At 38.2% G+C, this 8,759-nt stretch overlaps 2 long non-coding RNA genes across 2 annotated transcripts; both read right to left on the bottom strand.

Annotated features, from left to right (window-relative positions):
* Nucleotides 1-2,249: 2,249 nt before the first annotated feature.
* Nucleotides 2,250-2,628, bottom strand: LOC114384279. The gene is made up of 2 exons (XR_003660647.1): nucleotides 2,583-2,628; nucleotides 2,250-2,501 (listed from the first exon to the last, which is right to left on the bottom strand). It is a non-coding gene; the product is annotated as an uncharacterized LOC114384279 (long non-coding RNA).
* A 373-nt stretch (nucleotides 2,629-3,001) lies between these two features.
* Nucleotides 3,002-3,269, bottom strand: LOC114383544. The gene is made up of 2 exons (XR_003660537.1): nucleotides 3,108-3,269; nucleotides 3,002-3,035 (listed from the first exon to the last, which is right to left on the bottom strand). It is a non-coding gene; the product is annotated as an uncharacterized LOC114383544 (long non-coding RNA).
* Between the last annotated feature and the right edge of the window lie 5,490 nt (nucleotides 3,270-8,759).

Here is an 8,759-nt window from a genome sequence, read left to right as displayed (position 1 = left end):
GGCTTTAATAAGGCCCATTTTAAAGAAAGCTCCATCTGAACTGTTTAATGGTAGAAAACCCAACATTTCACACCTTCATGTTTTTGGTTGCAAATGCTTTGTATGAAACAATGGAAAAGAAAACTTAGGAAAGTTTGATGCTAAGTCAGATGAAGGAATTTTCCTTGGTTATTCCTTGCATAGTAAAACTTATAGAATATATAATAAGAGAACTATGACTATTGAAGAATCTATTCATGTTTCCTTTGATGAGTCTAATACTATTCCTCCAAGAAAGGATATTTTAGATGATATTGCAAAATCTTTATAACAAATGCATATTTATGAACAAGATTCTAAAGGAAAAAGAAAAGGAAGCAATTAAGATCCTCCAGTAGAAGCCAAATCAAATGATGAACTTCCGAGAGAATGGAAAGCTTCAAGAGATCATCCCCTTGACAACATTATTGGTGATATCACAAAAGGGGTAACTACTAGACATTCTCTTAAAGATTTATGCAATAATATGGCTTTTGTGTCTATGATTGAACCTAAAAATTTAAATGAAGCCATAATAGATGATCATTGGATAGTTGCTATGCAAGAAGAAGTAAAACAGTTTGAGAGAAACAATGAGTGGGAACTAGTAGAGAAACCTGAAAACTACCCCATCATAGGAACAAAATGGGTATTTAGGAATAAGTTAGATGAACATGGCATAATTATTAGGAATAAGGCTAGATTAGCTGCAAAAGGGTATAATCAAGAAGAGGGAATAGATTATGAAGAAACATATGCTCCTTTTGCAAGATTAGAAGCCATTAGAATGCTTTTAGCTTAAGCATCCATAATGAATTTTAAGCTTTATCAATTTGATGTTAAAAGTGCTTTTCGAAATGGCTTAATTCAAGAAGAAGTATATGTTGAACAACCCCCAGGTTTTGAAATGTCAGATAAGCCAAATCATGTTTATAGATTGAAAAAGGCTTTATATGGTTTGAAACAATCCCCTAGGGCATGGTATGAACGTCTAAGCAAATTTATTTTAGAAAAAGATTTTTCTAGAGGAAAAGTGGATACCACACTGTTCATAAAGAGAAAGCATGATGATATTCTGTTGGTTCAAATATATGTTGATGATATAATCTTTGGATCCACTAATGATTCACTGTGCAAGGAGTTCTCTCTTGATATGCGAAGCGAATTTGAGATGTCGATGATGGGAGAACTAAATTACTTCCGGGGGTTACAAATCAAGCAAACTAAAGAAGGTATATTCGTCAACCAAGCAAAATACTACAAAGAATTGATCAAAAGATTTGGGATGGAAAGTGCAAAGCACATGGCTACACCTATGAGTGCTAGCTGTTACTTAGATAAAGATGAATTCGGTCAGTCTATAGACATGAAACAATATCGAGGTATGATTGGATCTCTTCTCTATTTCTTTGCTAGTAGATCGGATATCATGTTTAGTGTATGCATGTGTGCTAGGTTCCAATCCAACCCCAAACAATCACATTTGAGTGCAGTAAAAAGGATCATAAGATACCTATTAGGAACAATCAATTTAGGATTATGGTATCCTAAGAACTCAACATGTAACTTAATAGGATACTCTGATTTTGACTTTGCTGGATCCAAAACTGATAGAAAGAGCACAAGTGGGACATGTCAATTTATTGGATCTTCTCTTGTATCATGGCATAGTAAGAAACAAAATAGTCTTGCTTTATCTATTGCTGAAGCAGAATATATTTCTGCTGGCAGTTGCTGTGCCCAAATTTTATGGATGAAGCAACAACTATCTGACTATGGAATCCTTCTTGAAAGTACCGACGTTGATAGTATTATCGTTAACATCGGTTTTTTAAAAACCGATGTTAACGTAAAATTACCAACATCAGTTATAGAAATAACCGATGTTGCTAATATGAATTACACCCAGAAAATGTATATTAATGTTGAAAGTTAACATCGGTTTTTACAAAAAACCGATGTTAACGAATGTGTTACTATTGAATTTTAACATCGGTTTTTTAGTTAACATCGGTTTTTTTACAGAAAACTGATGTTAACGAATGTGTTGTTATTGACAGTTAACATCGGTTTTTTATAAAAAAACCGATGTTAACCACGTTAACATCGGTTTTTATAAAAAAAAACCGATGTTGTTTTCAGGAATTTGTTTTTAAATAATGTCTCTGTTTTTACAAAAAAAACCAAAATTTAACCTGTAAATTTAAAATCAGACCACACAGCACATAACATATATCATTTGCATTCTGTTTTCAAATAGATTTTAGCAAAAAACTAGCTATCAACAAAGGTTGTTGAATGTTAAGATGAAACAACAATTGTAAAAAATGTAATGCAAAGTATGTAAACTAATTAATTAACCTAAAGTTACATAGTTGCCTAACATCCTATGTTTGATTTCTAACTTTTAGATAATACTGTGCCCACTGTATGCGAAGTGCCTTGAATCTCTCTGCTTCCAATGGTCTAACTTCATTAAAATACTGCATGATCAAATAAAAAAATAAATTAATAATGTAATAACAATTATAAAAAAACCAAATTTGTTTGTAATAAACAATTACCGTCTCCCAATTATTCCTGAAAGATCCTAAGATTATCGTGGACATCCAGTGCATCACGTAGTAGCCACATTCAGTGATTCCTTTTTGTTTATTACACGAAATACATAATGAAATTTGGATATTAATTAAACGTTAACTACAATTAGTGTACACACATATAAAATATATATAAGTAGAACTTTTATTTAAATCACGTACCTTAACAACAATCCACCTAGCAGCAGCCTTGGATTTCGGTTGTGGAGTATCATCAAGTCCTTTCAAAGCACTAGTGTTGAATATGAGGAACATTAAAATATTAATGTTGTTGAGTTATGCCAATGAAAATGTATTGAAAACAATACTGACCTGTTAATTATTCCCTTAAGGTAGTTGTCTGGCCTGTTATGTAAAGAACAAAACAAGACAACTAGGTTTTCCTTAGGCAGAATGACGACCATTTGCCAGTGTCCGCTGCAGTAGAGACGAATATGGGTTATTGTAGTAGTATAGATTATTTAAATTCAATTATTGTGTTTGACTTACCCATTCAGGTAGACTCCAAGGTAAACATCTCGTTTTGAACTCTGTATCCAACTCTTGATGTAACTTTCGGATTCAAATTGTGATTGCCCAGATCTCTGAATGGACTGTGGCTCGAGGAATCCATACACATCAGAATTCCCCGCTCGCACACTTGTCTCAGTCAGATGGTTGTGTTGTTAAGTCAAAGTTAATTATGTATGAATTTAAAAAAATTACTTTGGTAATTAATAGTAATCTAAAATGACTTACAGAATCCACAACTGTATAACAGATATGCTGAGACATTGACCACCATGTGCAATTTCAGAGAGATCTTCGTGCTTTATATACAACGGGAAGTTTTGATTAAACACCCTGAATATGGTAGCATCCCACATAACCTGGAGCGACTTCAAAAACAGTTGTGGGATGGTCAATGTCATCAGGTACAGGGGATCATCGACCTCTTCATCTGGGCTTTCTAGAGGTTTTGCTGGAGACACAGCTGCCTGTCGATAAAACATAGTTAATTAGCAAGTTTTGATTGCAGTGAACAAATTAATTGAAAAAAATAAACATATAATCAGAGAAAAATACATGTTCTGATAAACGCTTCACAAGATGTGTTGGCCAAGCAAGGAAGGTGTTAAGTGTCTGCCCCACTAAGGTAACCTTGTCAGTGGGTACAAGAACGAGAGCCTCTGCATCTTTAATCTCCTCAACACCAACCTTGACTTGGCCATGCAACAAAGGGATGTTGTGAACTGTTGTGGATCCCACATAAAGTCTTCCTAGGGCAACCAGGCGGGAAGGATTTTCTTCAATATATAGCCCGCATTTGTCTGAGTCACCCGTCCCTGGATCGTTCCCTGAGGGAGCAACGCAACTCTCCTTTGTGCTGACACGAGGACCTGAGGGACCAAACTCTGGCTCTGGAGGTAGTGCAAGTCCCTGTGATTGCATCTGAGACTGAAATTGGGACTGCATCTGGCTGAAGGATTCCATCATCTTTCGAGTCACTTTTTCTGTGATTGACTCCTCCAGTTGGTCTCTGATTTGTTGGGTCAGCTGTTCTAGGTCTTCAGGAGGCATGGAGGAAGAACTGCGAGACGTTCGTGAAGCCGATCCAAAGTATTGCTTTATGGTGACACCGGCTCTGGTCGTCCAAAGAATCCTATACTGTCCAAAGAACAGCACGAACACGGCCAGGGTGCTCTGGTCGCCCAATGGCAACAGTCTGGATATCCTGACGTCCATGGGGGACGAACGATCCCTGTGACGCCTGCTCGTCCAAAGAATCCTATACCGAACACATATTGGTCCAAGGAATTCACAAAATACATAAAGATAATTACAATTATTAATTAAAAATGACTTACAATCCTGTCAGCTATTTCCTTTGCTGCCTCAGACGTCATCTGTCCAGTTTTCTTCGTGTGGGCCATCTTCCATTTCACGTGGCATCTGATGGGAGATGGAGGGTCAATGATTCCCTCAGTGCTTCCAGACTGGGCAGCTTCTTCCAGTCTTTTCTTTGTATTCTCAGCCATGAGCTTTTCTTCTAAATATTCATAACCCCCACGAGACAATACTTGGGGGGCAGTGTTTTGCTTCTGGGAGGCCTGTGCCTTTTTCCGCACATCCTGCAAAAGTTGAACATTAATGAAAATGATTATTACAATAAATTATAAGAAGTGATTTTGTTGTGGAAAACAACTAAAATGACAAAGTACATACCTCCCATGAGGGGTCTCTGCGGGTCTGACAAAACTGGGTCCATTTATCCTTGCTAATGCCATATTTTTCACAGACAATGTCGTCCGCACCGTCCTTGTCAGCTGCAAGTGCCCATTTCCTAGTCAAGTCAAATTTAAACTGCCTCCAGCGCTCGCCGACAATCTGAAGAATTTTCTTCTTTGTCCTACTGTCAGAAACTTCTGGGATTTCAAATTCCGCCTGACAAACAATAAATTAGGTTTTATTGTAAGTAAATAACAAATTTAGACTATTAAAGAAAATCAACAAAGAAAACTCAAATACCTGAATATCCTCCCATATCAAATCCTTCTGAGCAGTAGGGACTTCCTTCCAGGTGTCATATGTCACGTCGATCTTATCACGAGCTATAATCCCCAAATATGTTCTAATTTCTTCTTGTGTGGACCGTCGGCCTTGCCGGTAGCAGGATCGATGTTGACCACAGGTCTTTCTGCCCCAAGTGGTCTAGTGGCCAATGATCATAGCCGTGTCACCTTGCGTGTCCGCTTCAACGTAGATGGAGACGTTGATGTGTCTGCAGGAGGAGGAGGAGGCGAGGCAGGTGGAGTAGCCATGGTCCTTTAAAGAGAAAAAAGTTGAGTTAGTTAATATTATCAAAAAACATTGTATGAGTTATGTAAATGAATGTACCGAAATGAAATATTATATTAGAAAATTACGTTAGACGATGTTAATTAATTCTCCTTCATCATGATCATTATGATTAGCACAAACATCGTTAGCTTCTTCTTCTCCGACGCTGTTAGAAGTCATTTGTGTAGACAAAGGACTAACATAAGTGTCCATGTATGAATCATCATCTTCTACATTAACACCAATTGTTTTCCCGTGTAGAACCACATACCACCTTTCATCACAAGGGTCTTGCACATAAAATACTTGCTTAGCTTGTTCTGCCATGATGAAAGGGTCATTTTGGTAAGCTAGTTTCTTTAGGTCTACCAACGTAAATCCTACATCATCAGTCCGCACACCAGTGTTGTTGTCAACCCACTTACATTTGAAAACACAAACAGTAAATTTGACATAGTTAAGCTCCCATATTTCATCAATGAAGCCAAAGTAAGGGATTGAAGCTACACAGGGATTGTCATCATGTACAGTTGCAAAGTGTTGAGATTCAGCCCTTAGGGTGACCCCGCTTTTTTGCATTGTACTTTTGTCGTCTTGTACTTTTGTGTAAAAGGAATACTTGTTTATGTCGTATCCTTGCCAAGTTATAACATTTCTTTTAGGCCCATGAGCTAGCTTTCTTAATGTTTCAGAAGCATTTTCGTCAGCAAAGATTGTATCTTTAAACCAATCAGAGAAAGTCTTGTTATGATTTTTCAAGACCCAGTTCTTTGACATTTTTGGATTACTTTGTTTGACTAAACATTCATGCTGAACTATGTATGGCAAAACTTCATTACTGTTGTTCAACACATACAAGTGAGCTTGTAACAAATCTTCTACACTTGGAGTGATAACATGCAGTCCTCTTGAACCCTTACCGCCCACTCTGTCGTCATGGCGAGACTCGGGAAGGCCAACAGGTTTAGCCTTTTCAATGTACTCTGAACAAAATTCAACGGCTTCTTCTGCGATGTACCTTTCAACAATAGATGCTTCTGGACGATGTAGATTCTTGGTATACCCTTTTAATATCTTCATGTAGCGCTCAACCGGGTACATCCAGCGCAGATAAACAGGACCACAACATTTGATTTCTCTAACCAGGTGAACAATTAAGTGGACCATGATGTCAAAGAAAGCAGGAGGAAAATACATCTCCAACTGGCACAGTATAATTACAGCCTCGTTTTCCAGGTCATTAAACTTGACCGGATCAATCACTTTGCTACATATGGCATTGAAGAAAAAGCACAGGCGAGTTATGGCTAACCTGACTTTGTTAGGCAAAATGTCTCGTATGGCCACGGCTAACAATTGTTGCATCAACACGTGACAATCATTAGACTTTAACGCCACCAGCTTAAGCTCCTTGATTTGCACAAGGCTCTTAATATTTGAAGAGTATCCTTGTGGGACTTTAACCCGGCGCAGACACTGGCACAAACTGATCTTCTCCTTTTTGGATAAAGTATGACAAGCTGGAGGCAAGTATATTTTTTTACCATCAGACCTTGGATGCAACTGCGATCGTATACCCATGTCAGCTAGATCTTGACGGGTATTTAGACCATCTTTCGTCTTGCCCTGAATATTAAGGAGTGTCCCAATGACACTGTCACATACATTTTTCTCTACATGCATAACATCAATACAATGTCTAACATCTAGATCAGACCAGTACGGAAGATCAAAGAAAATGGACCTCTTCTTCCATATGCAACTCTTACTTTTATCCTTCTTTTGGGTCTTTCCAAATACAATATTAAGGTGTTCAACCCGCTGGAAGACCTGCTCACCAGTTAACGGTGTCCGCGCAGTTTCATGCTCAGGACTTCCATTAAAAGCTTTTTTCAATCTTCTGTAAGGGTGATGAGCTTTTAGAAAACGGCGATGTCTAGTGTACACTGTTTTTCTACCATGTTTCAGTTGTACGTGGCTTGTGTCTTCTTCACAGATGGGGCATGCATGATGACCCTTAACACTGTAACCGCTGAGATTCCCATATGTTGGAAAGTCATTAATGGTACAAAAAAGCATTGCACACATTTGAAAAGTCTCCTTGTGAAACCCATCAAACACTAAAACCCCCCTCATCCCACAACTTTCTCAGGTCTTCAATCAACGGACTTAGATAAACATCAATGTCATTTCCTGGTTGTCTTGGGCCCGATATCATCATAGACAACATCATGTATTTTTGCTTCATGCACAACCAAGGCAGAAAATTGTAAATTACTAGTAGAACTGACCATGAACTGTGTTGAGTGCTTAAATTGCCATATGGATTCATTCCATCACTAGCTAGTCCAAGTCTAAGATTTCTTGCCTCTTTGCCGAAATCCGGATACAAACTATCAATCTTCTTCCACTGGGAGCAATCAGCTGGATGACGGATCATTCCATCAGATTTTCTCCCATTTGCATGCCAGGTAAGATCTTTTGCATCATCCTCATTAGCAAATAAACACTTAAACCTTGGAATGATGGGAAGATACCACAACACCTTCGCTGGAGGGCCCTTCTTTGAGTTTTCATCAGAATTGCAGTCCTCATCATCCTTTACCTTGTACCGTGATGCCCCAAACCTAAGGCATTTAGACATTTCTTCAAATTCATGTCTGTACAATATGCAATCATTAGGGCAAGCATGAATCTTCTGATACTCCATACCCATCGGACACAATATCTTCTTTGCCTGATAGTAGCTTTTAGGTAATGTGTTATCCTGTGGAAGCAGATCGTGCACTATTTGAAGCAATGAAGTAAAGCTTTTGTCACTCCATCCATATCTGGCCTTGACATTAACCAGACTTAACACCGCCGACAATAGCGTCAAGGAATTGTTGCACCCCGGATACAAAGGCTTCTTTGAGTCACCCTACAATCTTTCATACACAGGGGCATGTGCTTGCTGGAAAGACTCTTGTCCAAGGTCACGAATCATATCCTCCAAGCGATCTCCCATTTCTACATCAAACGGTTCGGATTGTTGCCCACTCTGCATGTCTTTCATTTCACCATGCCATATCCACATTGTATAATTTCTCTTAATTCCATCACACAACAAATGCTCTCGTATGTCATCCAGTATTTGTCGTCTTCTGTTCAAACAATTGATGCAAGGACAATAATATTTTCCATCTTCATCCGATTGACCTCTTTATGAAGCAAATTGTAAGAATTTCTCGACGCCTTCCTCATATTCTGGGCTGATGCGACTTTCATTCATCCAACTTCAATCCATCTAAGTAATAACTCGGTCATACTCTCAAAGTTATT

This window comes from Glycine soja, chromosome 14 (assembly GCF_004193775.1).
Source record: "Glycine soja cultivar W05 chromosome 14, ASM419377v2, whole genome shotgun sequence".
Classification (NCBI taxonomy): Eukaryota; Viridiplantae; Streptophyta; class Magnoliopsida; order Fabales; family Fabaceae; genus Glycine; species Glycine soja.
This window is presented reverse-complemented; position numbering and strand designations above follow the sequence as displayed.